The sequence below is a fragment of the Haliaeetus albicilla genome, chromosome 23 (genome assembly GCF_947461875.1).
Source record: "Haliaeetus albicilla chromosome 23, bHalAlb1.1, whole genome shotgun sequence".
In the NCBI taxonomy this organism is placed as follows: domain Eukaryota; kingdom Metazoa; phylum Chordata; class Aves; order Accipitriformes; family Accipitridae; genus Haliaeetus; species Haliaeetus albicilla.
In genome coordinates this window covers 8125385-8138304 of record NC_091505.1, presented here as the reverse complement: position 1 = coordinate 8138304, position 12920 = coordinate 8125385, and the positions used below count along the sequence as shown (strand labels likewise).

At 48.2% G+C, this 12920-nt stretch overlaps 1 protein-coding gene across 2 annotated transcripts in view; it reads right to left on the bottom strand.

The window, feature by feature from the left end:
* The window catches only part of IL1RAPL2 (interleukin 1 receptor accessory protein like 2), a 402698-nt gene extending 396100 nt beyond the window's left edge, over positions 1 to 6598 (bottom strand). The window contains exon 1 of one of the 2 annotated variants that reach the window (XM_069811122.1): positions 6279 to 6598. The gene's annotated coding sequence lies outside the window, so the exon portion shown is untranslated. Of the gene's footprint in view, positions 1 to 1698; positions 1825 to 6278 lie in introns of those variants that run through there. The other variant, XM_069811123.1, reaches the window with a different exon arrangement.
* Between the last annotated feature and the right edge of the window lie 6322 nt (positions 6599 to 12920).

Genomic DNA, 12920 nt, shown 5'->3' with positions numbered 1-12920 from the left:
TAAATTTGAGTAGTCCAGGCCTTTTATAGACATTCAAAGTGAAATACGTGTTGTGGGAGGAGGATTACAGCTGTACTTCAAGCCCTCATGGTTTATGAGGTCAACATAATGGATCTATTAATTTACAGCCTTTTTTTCCCCTAGAGTAGGAGCTATTAATATTCTACATATATTTACTTCTGCAGATTGTGGTTTAATCAATACAGTACTTCAGGCAACATGAAGTACCATAGGCAATGTAAAGACTGTCAGACCAAGAGTGTTTAGGTTTACAGAGTGGGGCTTAGCCTCTTACCACTTTGCAGAAGTACTTAAAAGATTACAGAAAAGCCAGCTGAGGGAGAGAAGAAAATGCGAAGACGGTCTACACTTGGAAAGCTAAACATGTACACTAGTACTGGGGAAAGGGGAATGATTTTAAGAATCAGCTTAAATCAGTCTAAGTCCTAGAACTGACGCAGTTACAGCAAGACAGTTCCCAAAGCAGAGTAAGCTGCAGCAGTCATCACAGCCACCCGAGGGGAAAGAGGAGCCCCAGTGACAGATGACCACATATGCTTCCCAACGCCAAGAAGGCCGCTGGGCACTGTCCCAGGAGGGCACACTTCTTCTGGGCTGAGATGAACTCGGAGGCTACTCTCTCAGACCCAGCCCAGCCAGCCCACCCTGGGCTGCGGAGAGGCTCTGCTCAGAAAAAAAAAAAAACCTCTGAACCCTGCTTTTCAGCTCTCTGGGGGGAAAAAAGCAAGTTACTGATGAGAACTCTTAGGCTTCAGAGTCACTGATAAACCCTGTAAATTCCGGAAAACCCATGGCTTCACCTGACTCCAGCTCTTCAATCACCGACACCCAGAGCAAACACCACTGCTCAGGTCATGGCCTTTTCCTCCTGAGTGCTTTAGATGATCTTGCAAGTGACCACAGGTCTAGTCTACAGAGCCTCAACCACAAAAGACAACATTTCAGATTAAAAGAGATGAGAAAAGTCCATTCTCACCCATGTCAATTTCAAAACTCACACACGCTCTTACATCAACAAGGAAGTCTGTCCAATTCGCAGCAGCCTACACAAGAGCATTATTAAGCCAAAAGATTAGATGCTTTGCTTCTTTCATACTCATAGAACCTTGCTCTCCAAACAGCTTTTGTAGAAAAGCTACTAAAAAATGGAGAGAGAGACAGTTCAAAGAGAGGTCTCAATCCTGAAAGATAGCATATCCCTCCTTTTCCCCCTCCACGCTGCTTCTCTCATTCCCCTTGTCTTCCTCAAGGCTCATTATGGAGGTGCTCAGCACAAAACAGAACTAGGTTTTAGACTGGACTGCCATCTGCATGCTGAAGTGTTCCCTGCTTTTATAGAGAAACTGCTTTTACAGCGTCTTAAAACAGTCCTCTTTCCGGGACCACATAGAAGATGGACTGCAGCTGTTACAAGTGTCAGCCGTATTGACTTTATATCTGCTCCTATATACATTCATACCTCTGCAATATTTACACAATAACAATATTTGCACTATTCATGGCAAACCTGGTCCACATTCACTCCTGCACATTAATGAAACAAGCACCAAGAGAACACAACTCTGCATGCGATGTGCTTAGAATTTCATTCCTTCATCTCATTCATGGCCACATGCTTCCCTAACTAATACATAAAGCTCAAAGAAGACAGAATTAACAGGAAAAAAAATGACATACCAGCTGTTACACTTCTTATAAAACACTCTTCCACAGTCTTCCACTTAGAAAACACAGTTGCAGAGAAGCAAGATAGGGTACTGCCACCAGCAAAGGCAAGTTGCTTTCGCTGTACTCGGCACCACCTCATAGTACCTTCGAGTGATAAACATATTCTTGATGAGGACGTTTTTCCCTTACATAACCAGAGGCTAGCCTTTACCTATATGTATTTTGCCAGATTTGCCTGGGTGAAAATAAGAATTTAATTAAGTAAGCAAGCAAACAAACCCCCCAGAATTTGAGAATCATAAGAAACTGCTTTTAGAACATTACCTTCCAGTATTTTGTGGAAATCTTGTAAACAATGGGGCGTTGTTCTGATGCAGGCCAAAATAAAATTAAAATATGTATTTTATGTGCTCTGGAATTGCTCTGCCAAATAGACATCCTTGTTAATTTAACTGGTACATAAAGCAGTAGGAAGAAGGGTGGAAGGAACTCTCTTCCTATAGTGCTTTTGGGGTGAAAAGGGGATGGAAAGGAAAGGATTAGCCAAAAAAACCCTGCAGAAGTTTCTAACATGTGGTCTCTCTCCCACCAGCTCTCTCACTGACCACAACACACCCCTCGGTCCTCCACCGATTCCAAGGGGGGCTTACCTAGGTCAAGTACCAGATGCCAGAGGAAACCCTGACCATCAAAGCTAGCAAAAAGATTCTTATTATTTTCAGCAAGGGCAAGATCTCTTCCCTTTGTCTTCTTTGCAAGGCTGTTTAAAGGAAGATTTATTTTTAGTTGGACACCCCAAAAAGAAAATGGCCTCTTAAAGTGCCTCTTTATTTTGTGATACAATTTAAATGTTCGCTTCCCTTTCCAGCACTAAAGACCTCCTGATAAATAGCTCAGACTCTCACATTGTTTGAGGAAGGCTTAGAAATGAAGAGCAGACACGGTTTCCCATACAGCCCTTTAAGGCTGTTTAATAGTTGTTCACAATTTAGCATCCCTTGATATTTTCAGCTTCAGCCTCAGTTTGAAGTGAGAGATTACTCAGAGCCCAAATGCTTTGGAGAGCAGGAAAAGTCCATACATTATAAATGCTTTATTTGTACTTCTTACTGTGAGTACAAATTCTCAGCCCTTTCCCTCAGACACACAGGTCAACGCCACCAGCCCCAGGCACCCCTGGCAGCTTCCCACCTCAGCCAGCAGGGATGCCTGGCTGCACAGGGCACAGTCATGCTCCTTGGAACTCTTCCTCCGCCTCTGGTCCCACAAGGGCATCTCAACCCAGGACAGAAAAAATTTGGACAAAACAGCCTCTCTCTTCCAAATGCCACATCGAAGACACTGTTCTCTGGAGCTTTAACTGGATAATTGTAACATGTACCCTTCTTTCCCCAGGAAACAGCTGCGGGCAATCAGGGAACAAATTACTCTGCCTATGCAAACAAACCAAATCCCTTCACAGACCCGTCCCAGCCAGAGAGCCTCACCTGGATGTTCCTGTCATCTCCAAGCAGGCAGAGCATCCCAAGGGGTATGGGCCTCATATGCTGTCCCCATTCCCTACCCCTTGCTCTCCCAGCAGCCTACCTGCATCTCTGCTGGGCTCCTCACACACACTGCCTCCATACACAAGCTGCGTATCACTTTTGTGAGGAACTGAAGCCAGCAGCTGCCCTACACCTCCAGACATACACACTCTTAAACCCTCCACGGCTAGAGCTTATCATAGGGTGGCAAGGCACAACACCCATGAGATCTGAGCCCAGCAAGTGCACTCCTACCTGCCTCCGGTTCCTCACTCCTCTGCAGCCTCCTCTGGGCTTAAGTCTGCAAAGTCCAGCTTCTTCTGAGGCCCAGGCCTCCAGCCTCCATCAAACCAGGAAACCTCATCCTCCCTCTCCCACACCACTGGTCCCTGCCTGATTCAGAAGTGATCTGTGCCCCAAGAACAGCCCTTCTGCTTAGCTCACCTTTTCCCCACCAGCCTATGAATCCCTCCTGACCCTCTGAGGCTCTTTTTTGATCTGACTTCTGTCTGGAGAGTGGCCAGTCCCCTCACACTGGTTTCCAACAGCTTCAGCTACTGCACTGCTTCAAAGTGCAGCCACTAGACTGGCAGCCCTGGAGATTAAAAGGCTTTCCGTTGCTCAGTTCTGTGAGAGATGAAGCAATTCAGACAAAGCCGGCTAATGCCCCATATGCACAGGGGCTCCAGCAATTGTGTGGCATCCACTAAAATTGACTGAAGTTGGCTAAGTGCATTAATGTGCCACACCTGGTCTTTCTTCTTACCTCTTGTGCAAGCAAACCTTCCTCCCTTCTTCCTCCCCCCCCCATTTTACTGCTAAAGCATCAATCACCAAAGAATTTGAAGACAAACCTCCTACGAGCTTCCAGGTACTGTGAAAGTAAAAGAGTGGTCTCCAGAGAACTCTTGAGCTTTACAAATGGAACAACCAAAGATTCATCTCTCTCTCTCTCGTGTGCTCACTTCCAGCCCAAGCAGGGGGGTCAGTATAATTAAGTCTTGCTATGACCTAACATCCCTGAACGTTCCCAGCTGACCGACCACCCCTCCCGGGTACGCAGGAGCCGGCCAGAAGTGCATGCACGTCCACACACGCAGGATATGTGCCTTCCAACATCCTTGGTCACCAGCTAGAAAGCTTTAGTTCAGTAGAGGAAGGTCTCCCCTCGCAGACTCGGATCTGGAGCACGCTGGAGGTGCAAGCTGCTGCCTAGCAACACCAGCGCTCTGCAGGGAGGTCGTAGCATGCCCCCGTCCTCCCACTGCAAGAGGTCTCCTATGTATGGAAAAACACCATCAGAAGGATGCAATCCTTAGTAATTTCTTGGAAAGCCATCCTGCACATCACCAGCTACAACCCCTGCTTAACCATGGACTCACCAAATCCTAAAGAGCACTGCCTGTGCCTTGGTGAACTGCCAGAAGTCTTCACTTCTCAAGTTCCCTGCGCGCATAGTACGCCCCACTGGCTTACGGAGCCCAAAATCCCAAATCCCAGCCTGCCCCTCGTCTCCTCCTCAGCCACTTGTCTATTGCAAAGCAAGAACTTGACTCGCTGTCAGACAGCTTCCTCCCCAACCTTACCTCCTGCCTCAGGTCTGACACGAGCAACGCTTTTCAGCCACCATATCCTCCTCAAAGCTGGCCTGCTCCTACCTCCGGAGGGAAGCCCCTTCCCATGCACTACGTGGAAGCAGGGCAGGCAGTCACCTGCTCTTACAGCTGAGACATCTGACAGATATCACAGACTGACAGGCAGCTGCAGTTTTATCCCTGCTAAGAAGTAACATTCCCTTTTAAGCACCAGGAGCAGGCGTTTGGGGCGAGCACCTCTCTCGGGCATGAATGCAACCACACTCACACAACGCCTAGGCACCCTGAAACAGCCCTTCCTCACTCCTGAGCAGGCAGCAGCTCACCTTGCCTTGCATCGACCTCTAACAATTCTCTGGAAAACCTCAAAACTATGTGCACTCTGATGGTAATATCATAACAGCCACAAACCGCATGCACGCACTCTAAAAATATGATTTTTTTAAAATAATCAGGCTAAAAACAAGAGAGTACAAACACTGCAGAGGAGCAGGAGAAAGTGCCAGTTCCTGGAAGCATAGGTTTTTCCTCACAGTACAAGCCTAAGTTTGGGTGTTAATCCAAAAGGAGCAGAGGTTGCTCAAAGCACGCAGACGTTACCGTAACTTTGAGAAACTAGAGCTTACAGCATTTTTCCATCAGAAACTTCAGATTCTTTGAATCTTAGCAGAGACAGCAGTCCACGGACAGGCTCTTTAAAAGCAGCTGCTTAATCAAGCACTTGAAAGAGGTTTCGTGCCCTTTAGCAGGTTTCCATCATACCCCAAAAGAAACTAGAGAAGCCTTATTCCCACAAAACTTTCGGAAGCAGCTAGAGATTTCCGAGTTGCCCAACGGTGAAGACACCGTTGCGGTACCTCAGAGCAGCCAAGCCTCCAAAGAACCGGCACCTTTTCAACAAGCTCCACCAAGCTGCAACATCCCCAGAAAAAACACAAGTCCTCGCGTGTTTTTCTTTTAAATCCCCGGCAGCAACACTTTCCCCCCCGGGAAGCCCCACGCGCGTTCGCGTCTCGGACCGAGAGCCCCTCGTATACTAACCGAGACCTCCCTTCGTGACAGAAAAACACTTCGGGCACCTCCGCAGCCGCAGGGCCCGATCCGGGGAGGGGGGGAACGGCGGAGCCGACGCGCCAACACGGACGGCTCCGGCTCAGGAGACCGGCGGGGCGGACCCCGGAGGGCTCGGGGGCGGCCGCCCGCCCGGGACGGAGAGCCGGGGCTGCGGAGGGATCCCTGCCGCGAGCCCCTCGGTAGCGGCGGGTCCGCCGGGCTCCCTCCGCCCCGGGGCTGAGGGAGGGACGCGGCACCAGCCGCCCCTCAGCCCCGTCCCGCGCACGGCGGGGGCGGCACCGAGGGGATACGCGTTACACCCGAACTTTTCTTTTTTTTTTTTTTTTCTTTGAGGGAAGATTTTAGAAATAAAAAACCGAAATTGCCGCGAGAAGCGCTGCGCGGCAGGGCTTACCTCCTCGGCGGCTCACGCTCTAGGTCTCCATACCGGCACGGCCCCGTCCGAGGCCGGCGGGCAGCGGGCGGCCCCCGCCGCGGAGGCAGTGGAAGCTGCGAGGGCGGCGCGGGGCCGCCCGTCTGAGCGGAACGCGGCTTCCCGCCGCTGCCGCCACGGAGGAGGAGGAGGAAGAGGAGGAGGAGGAGCGGGCGCTGCCCCCCCCTCCCGTCGAGTTACGGCGGGGCGGTCGGGCGGCGGAGCCGCTGTGAGGGGATGGGAGGGGAGGGGAGCGGAGCGGGACGGCGCTGCCCGCCGCCACCACCGACGGCTCCGCACGCGGCAGGTGCGCCCGCCCGCCCCGCGCAGCGAGACGCCGCAGCGCCCCCTGGCGGCCGCACCGCGCCGCTGCCCGCCCGCCCGCCCGCCCCAACCGGGCACCGGCCCCGGTGTCTCCCCGCACCCGCGGCCGCCGCTGCGCTCCCGGGCCCCGCTCTGGCAAAGTGCCGACGGCGACGAAGCCCCGAAAAGCCCAGACGGGGAAGGGGCCCGCTCTCGGCCGAAGAAACGGCATTTGCGCGAAACCGGGGGAAGCCGCTTTCGCACCCGCCGCGCGTTTCCACACCGGCGTTAAGCGCCGGTTTAACCAGACCGCCCTGAACTGGACCGGGTTAGGTTTCCCTTCCCTAACTCTGCTTCTGACATGGCACGTCCACGCTTTCTCCAGCACGGCGGTGGTATTTTTAGTTTGCCTGCGCCGCTTTTTATTCGCTTTTAAGTTATCTCAGAATAGCTCCACGCAGAACATAATCCACTGCTGCATTTTGCTCAGATTCTAGGAGGACCCAGTTTTGTTAGGCAACTGCGATACAGGCAGGAAAACCGCGGGCCAAATTGCTCTAAGCGCGCTTCACGCTCACGTAAGCAGCGTGACTTCACAGCGCCGTTGCTTGGCCCGACTCGCGCTGCGTCACGGCGCCTGCGGTTGTCACTCATGCCCGTGACCCCTGTGGGGCTGCAAACGCCGAGCAACGCAGCGGCGAGAAGCTCGTAACCTAAACACGCAAGCAGAAAGAAAACATCTTCCTTGGGAGACCCTCACCATAAAAGTTAGCGTCCCCTCGGCATCTTCCCCCCCAAGCCAGGGCAGTGAAGAAGAGCCAGATCCTGCTCAGTCGCGCACGGCTCACCTCAGCTGTGCATCAGTGTCAGCATCTTTGCAATTATTGTCAAAGCCAAGAAAACACTCAGCTCTGCTTTATCGCAGATGCAGAGCTGACGATTAGAAACATCGTCTTGTTTACCTATAAACGAAGTAAATCTGAACTAGATGTGGTACAGGGACAGCAAAAGTAGCAGCAGTTTTAGTCATTTCTCTGAGCAGAACCATCCTTTAAAACTTCTTTTGACTCGAGGAGGTGCTGGGGACGAGCAGCGCGTGGCCGCTGTGTCCTGCGAGGCGAGGCCAAGAACAACCAAATGCCACGATTCTTCCCTGTCCCAGCCGTGGGGAGGGCTCAGGCACACACAAAGTATTCTTACGTACGGTAAATGAGCAAAACTGTTGTAGTGCAGGAATGTGGCAAAAATCAATAAACTAGCCCATTTTTACTGCCTGTATAAATCTTTTAACTAATTAGAAACAGTCAATAAGTTGCCAGGAGACCTTGCTTCTCCGTGTGACACAGACTTCTTCACCAAGATGCTAATACCTTGGCTGCAATTTATAACCTCTGACACTTCAGCTACTCTTTCATTTCTCCTGGCATGATTACAGTGTAAAAGTGCTATTTTTTAAGTATCAAGTCACTTACTAAAGTCACTTTTTATCTGAATTAAAAGATTAAAAGCCTAGGAATAAAACATCCCATGGACTTTGAAATATATAGTTAGGTGAAGCTGTATTTAATGGTACCTTGGATTTATATTTGAACTTTAAATAAATAGATAAAGCAGTATCACTACAGATTCTTCAGCATTTTATAATAAGTCAAAAAACCTTAATTATTGTGGTACACTATATGAATGTATACATTATTCATAAAAAAGACGGAAATATACCACTGACTGAATTTTTTTAAAACTAATTTTGTTTCCCTTGTTCTGATCTCATGTCAGCCCATTGTGGAAAATAATCCATTTCACAGACAAGAGTAATATGACATACAGCTGTCAGTCTTTAGGTATGCTCAGTAGGAATGAAAAGAAGAATGTGGTATTAATGGAGTTGAATACAGAAGAGAAGAGATCAGCTGTCAGAGGAACGATAGGAACAGCCTGCCATGCACCAAGCCTTACATTAATTTCTGATGTACTACTAAAGAAGTAATGAGACCTGTTTTGGCCTTTGTTTCTGACCTTCTTTTTTTTTTTTTTTATACATGTGATAAAGCAGGCTAGGGACCCCAGCTAAGACATCCCGGGTGCACTGTGTGTTGTAGACGCACACAGAAAGAATGGAGAATGATGCAGTTGACACTGATAAAAATGAGAGAGAGAGAAATTATTCACACTGTCATATGTGTCCATACTAGGAAGGGATGTCCAAAGAGACTGATGAATTTGGGCGATATCAAGCAGTAGGTCTGTGGAGAGCCAGGAACTGAATGTACCATCTTGAATCCCATTTAGTTCTCCAATCCTTGATTTGTTAAATCTCTCCATTCTTTCTGCTAACCAAATTATTTCATGATGGGATATTCTAGTGTTCTAATCCAATGCCAGAGAATTCAGTGAAAAAGACTCTTTTCCACTGACTTCGGTTAGCTTTGGAAGAGTCCCCAGACACACTTTCTTAATCAATTTTAATCAGTCTGTGCATGGACTCACCCACATCCCTTACAATTAGATTGTGGCCAAACATCCTCTCCTGACTGCCACCAGCAGAGGTTGTCCTCCCAGCTGCTCTTTCCTCACCTCCCAAGGATCGATGGATCTGCCGGTTGAGTGCCGTGCACTCTGTCCTGCATCAGTCAAATAAGAGGTTTGTTTTGACTTTAAACAGCAGAAATTAAAGAGCTCCCACCTGAGCAGCTTGCTTGGCAGAGCTGGGGTACAAAGTGAGCAGCCTCCAGCATGAATAGGTTAATTTAGGGGGCATAAATTGCCCTAATAAACACTACCACTAACACAGTTGGTTCCAAAAGGGGCCATCGGCCGTGGTGGTGATCAGGAAACCCCCAGCCTTGCCATGAACCTCTGCTTCTGAATCTACATGATTCTCACATCTTTCTTGCCTGAATGGGAAGATGACAGGATGAGAGAATTTACAGCTGTGTAAAGTCCCATTTATTGACTTTATGTCTAGTTTTTTGTATATAGCCACACAGATTCATGTCTGATCTTTCAGAAATATGGCCACACGTGGAAACTATGTGTGTGTGTGTGTGTGTGTGTATATGCTCCTGCTCAGAAGAGACCGTGTGATGACCACCATAAGCAAGAGGAAATAAGGCTGAAAGCTAAGTCCATCTCTCTCCGAAAACACCATCAACCCTTCCCAGCAATCAATTCCAGCAGACAGTGATGCGAAGCTGGTAGCTAACCCCGTCGCAGCCAGGCGCAAGCATCCAACCTCCCTAAGACCAGGTCACAGCGACAGACCTGCAGGGCTGCAAACCTGCAGATGTTGCAGAGCATCACCCACCCGCACGCTGCGTCCACCACCTCCAGCCCCGCTGCGTCCTGCTGCCCGCGGCCCCGTGCTCTCCACAGGCTCTGCTCTGCCAGCAGCACCCACGTTGCTGGAGCGGAGAGAGGCGGAAGCGCTGATCCACAAGGATGTGAGATGCTGATGCTGCAACAGCAGAGCACGGAAGGGAGCTCATCGCAGAGAGACTTGGCAGGGCTGCGTTTACACGGGACAAAAGCCAAAGCCAAGAGAGCCTGTTGTGAAAGGAATGAGGAGGACATCGGCGGCCGGATAACACCGGATGAAGGATTAGCTACAGGAAGGAATAAACTGACAAGGAGAGAATCCTGCCTGGCTGGTAGCAGCCATGATTCTGATCACCGCTTGTCAGGAGATAAACACAGAGCTGCAGAGTAACATATTTCCAGTCAGCTCTGCAAAGAGGGAGTTTTAATAGGGTGCCAGTTCCCTTCAGTTGGAGGGACTTGCACAATAATGTCACTGCTGTTGACTGAAGTTACAGACAGTATAAAGCAGCAGTAAATGCCAAGATTTCAAAAATCATTTTGCGTCTGACATTCTCCTGGGTTATTTCAAGTGAAAGATAAATGCACTATCTTCCAAGCAGTAATCTTATTTGATACCGACAACATACACAAGTAGTTAAGTTTGGAATAGGGTAACTTTCTCGCTTTTATGCTTGAAAGCTGCAGATAAAATTATTAAGCATTTTGCATGTACAGAGTGTAAGAGGAGTGACTGCTCTGCATAAGTATATGGATTGGAAAATGAGAATTCCCTTCCCCAAAGAATAACACGACAGGCTTACAGCAGAGGTAACATCTTCATGCAGTAGGCATTATATTTTTGTAAAAGAGTAAAAAGATACAGCATATTGACTATTTACCTGTCTCTCTTGACTGGCCAACAGCAGAAAGGGAAGCATTGTTTGGGATTTATTAAAATCAGACACAAATCCTAACTTTGCCTTAATCCAGCAAACAGCTATGAAGCTTGTTAGGGAAACTGCTCAAATGGAGAGCTTTTTTCATGTGCAGAATAGTTTGTGGAATGTAAAATCCCCTAACAGATAGTGGAAATATGCTTCCATTTCCCATTAGGAATTTCTCAGACAAGACTAAGACAAATGCTGCCTCTGACTGTTTATTTCACTTTTTGGTGGGAGAACCAATAATCAGCTAGAAAAAGGGGGGGGGGGGGGTAATAATAATTAGCACACACAAACTCTCATACTGGTGATTTCTGTCCTCTGGGTGGGACATTGCTACACAATCGACCCAGCAGTTCTGAGACCTCTGGTGAGCACCAACAACATCCTAAAGCAGATCAGCCCCTAAATAATAGAAAAGTCCTCCACCAGCCCCTCGGTTCTCCTCCATTCGTCCCCTTTCAGTATCTACCAGCAAAACCGTGGTTGGCAGAGACACAGAGACAAAAGATCAAATGCAAGTTGTGCTTCTTCTAACCTCTTGTGGGATTTAGAGAGGCTAATCAAAGTTGGATTCACTTGTATTCCACGGATCATTTTTGTTTGGCAGTATCTAATCATAATCGCAGAAATCCCACTGCAATACAGAGTTTGGCAAACTCATCTTGGAACAGCTCATTTGGTGCAAACTTAGATTATATTTTAACTTCAATGATAAGAAATTACTGAGAAGATGACAAGCACGGTTGGTTTTAGATGCCACAAGCTGAGGAAAAAGAGGTAAGTTACCTAAAACGATCTCATCATATTTTGTAACTTTGTCCTCATAAAATGCAAATTTCTGCAAGTGGATGGTTTGAAAAACCTAGTCTAAAAAGTAAAAGGAAATAAAGCCTAGAGATCAACAAATACTGATGTTGATCATCTATGTTTTTCTATTACAGATTTCTTTTCCCCTCTCCATTTTTTGCTGGTGCTTCTAGAAAAGAAGAAATTAATACAGCACTTTCTTTACTTCTTTGTGTCTGTAGCAAACAATAGAAGTTTTAAATCTGGTTGTAAAAACTGACCTATTTTCGATTTCTGTTCTGCTCAGATTATCATATTTCAGGCCACAGAACAGAGCAAATCATAACAATGAAGGGAAGGGTACAACAAATGGTCTGAAACTCTGGACTGATGGCAAAAAAACACAAATTACTTTTCTGGACAGAAGCTGCACGTATTTGGGGTAGCTTATATTTAGTTGAATAATGGATTTTCCAGGTCAGCTGGCAAAAGGAAAAGAAAAATGTTGTTTCAGATGAAAATGAAATGGACTTTCAAGGCAGGGGAGAAATGTGGCAAAAATAATAATGATCAGCTTTAAGTGTTGTTTCATATCCTTGTTCACAGATAGATAAATTGTGTATTAAACCTACATACCTGGATCGTACTGTAAACAAGTGTCTCTTTTTCAAGTTGACCAGCACCACTACTAAAATGTAAAGTTCAAGGTTATATTCCAGAGCCTGCTTCTTTTGCTTCCCCAAAAGACAACTGGGCTTCAACTCAAGCAGAAGCACCAGGCTAGCCCGACATGCAGAAAAGGAGAATTTCGCTGTTCCCACCTGTGAGTGCACAAGGGTCCTCCCTGGCTCCACGCACTCACACGCTGCAGTCGCTGACGGGCCTGCCAGAGAGCGTAGAAAGAGCCAAGCGTGTTAAACGACCCGCGCTGCGTAGCAGCGGCGGCACAGCTCCCAGCTAGGGTAGCTCACGCCAGGCTCCAGCTGGGGAGGGTTGGAGAGGGGAGCTGCGGGAGCCTGGCTTGGCTCCTCTGAGCACAGCCTCGGAGACCGGAGGCATGGCGAAGGGGCTCACGTGCCAAGACCCCTTCTCGAGCCCTCGCTTCACCTCGAGGGCGAACGTAGGCATAAAGATCCTCTCGCTTTTATGCAACGTCGTATTTGGCAGAAAAAGGGTTCCTTCGTCTTTCTGAGGTGTATATACACGAAATACATTTGGCAAGAAAAAGGTACTCCACACTTAGACACCTGCACATCCACCCGTTCACCTGGCGGGCTGCTGCAGCGTGACCTGT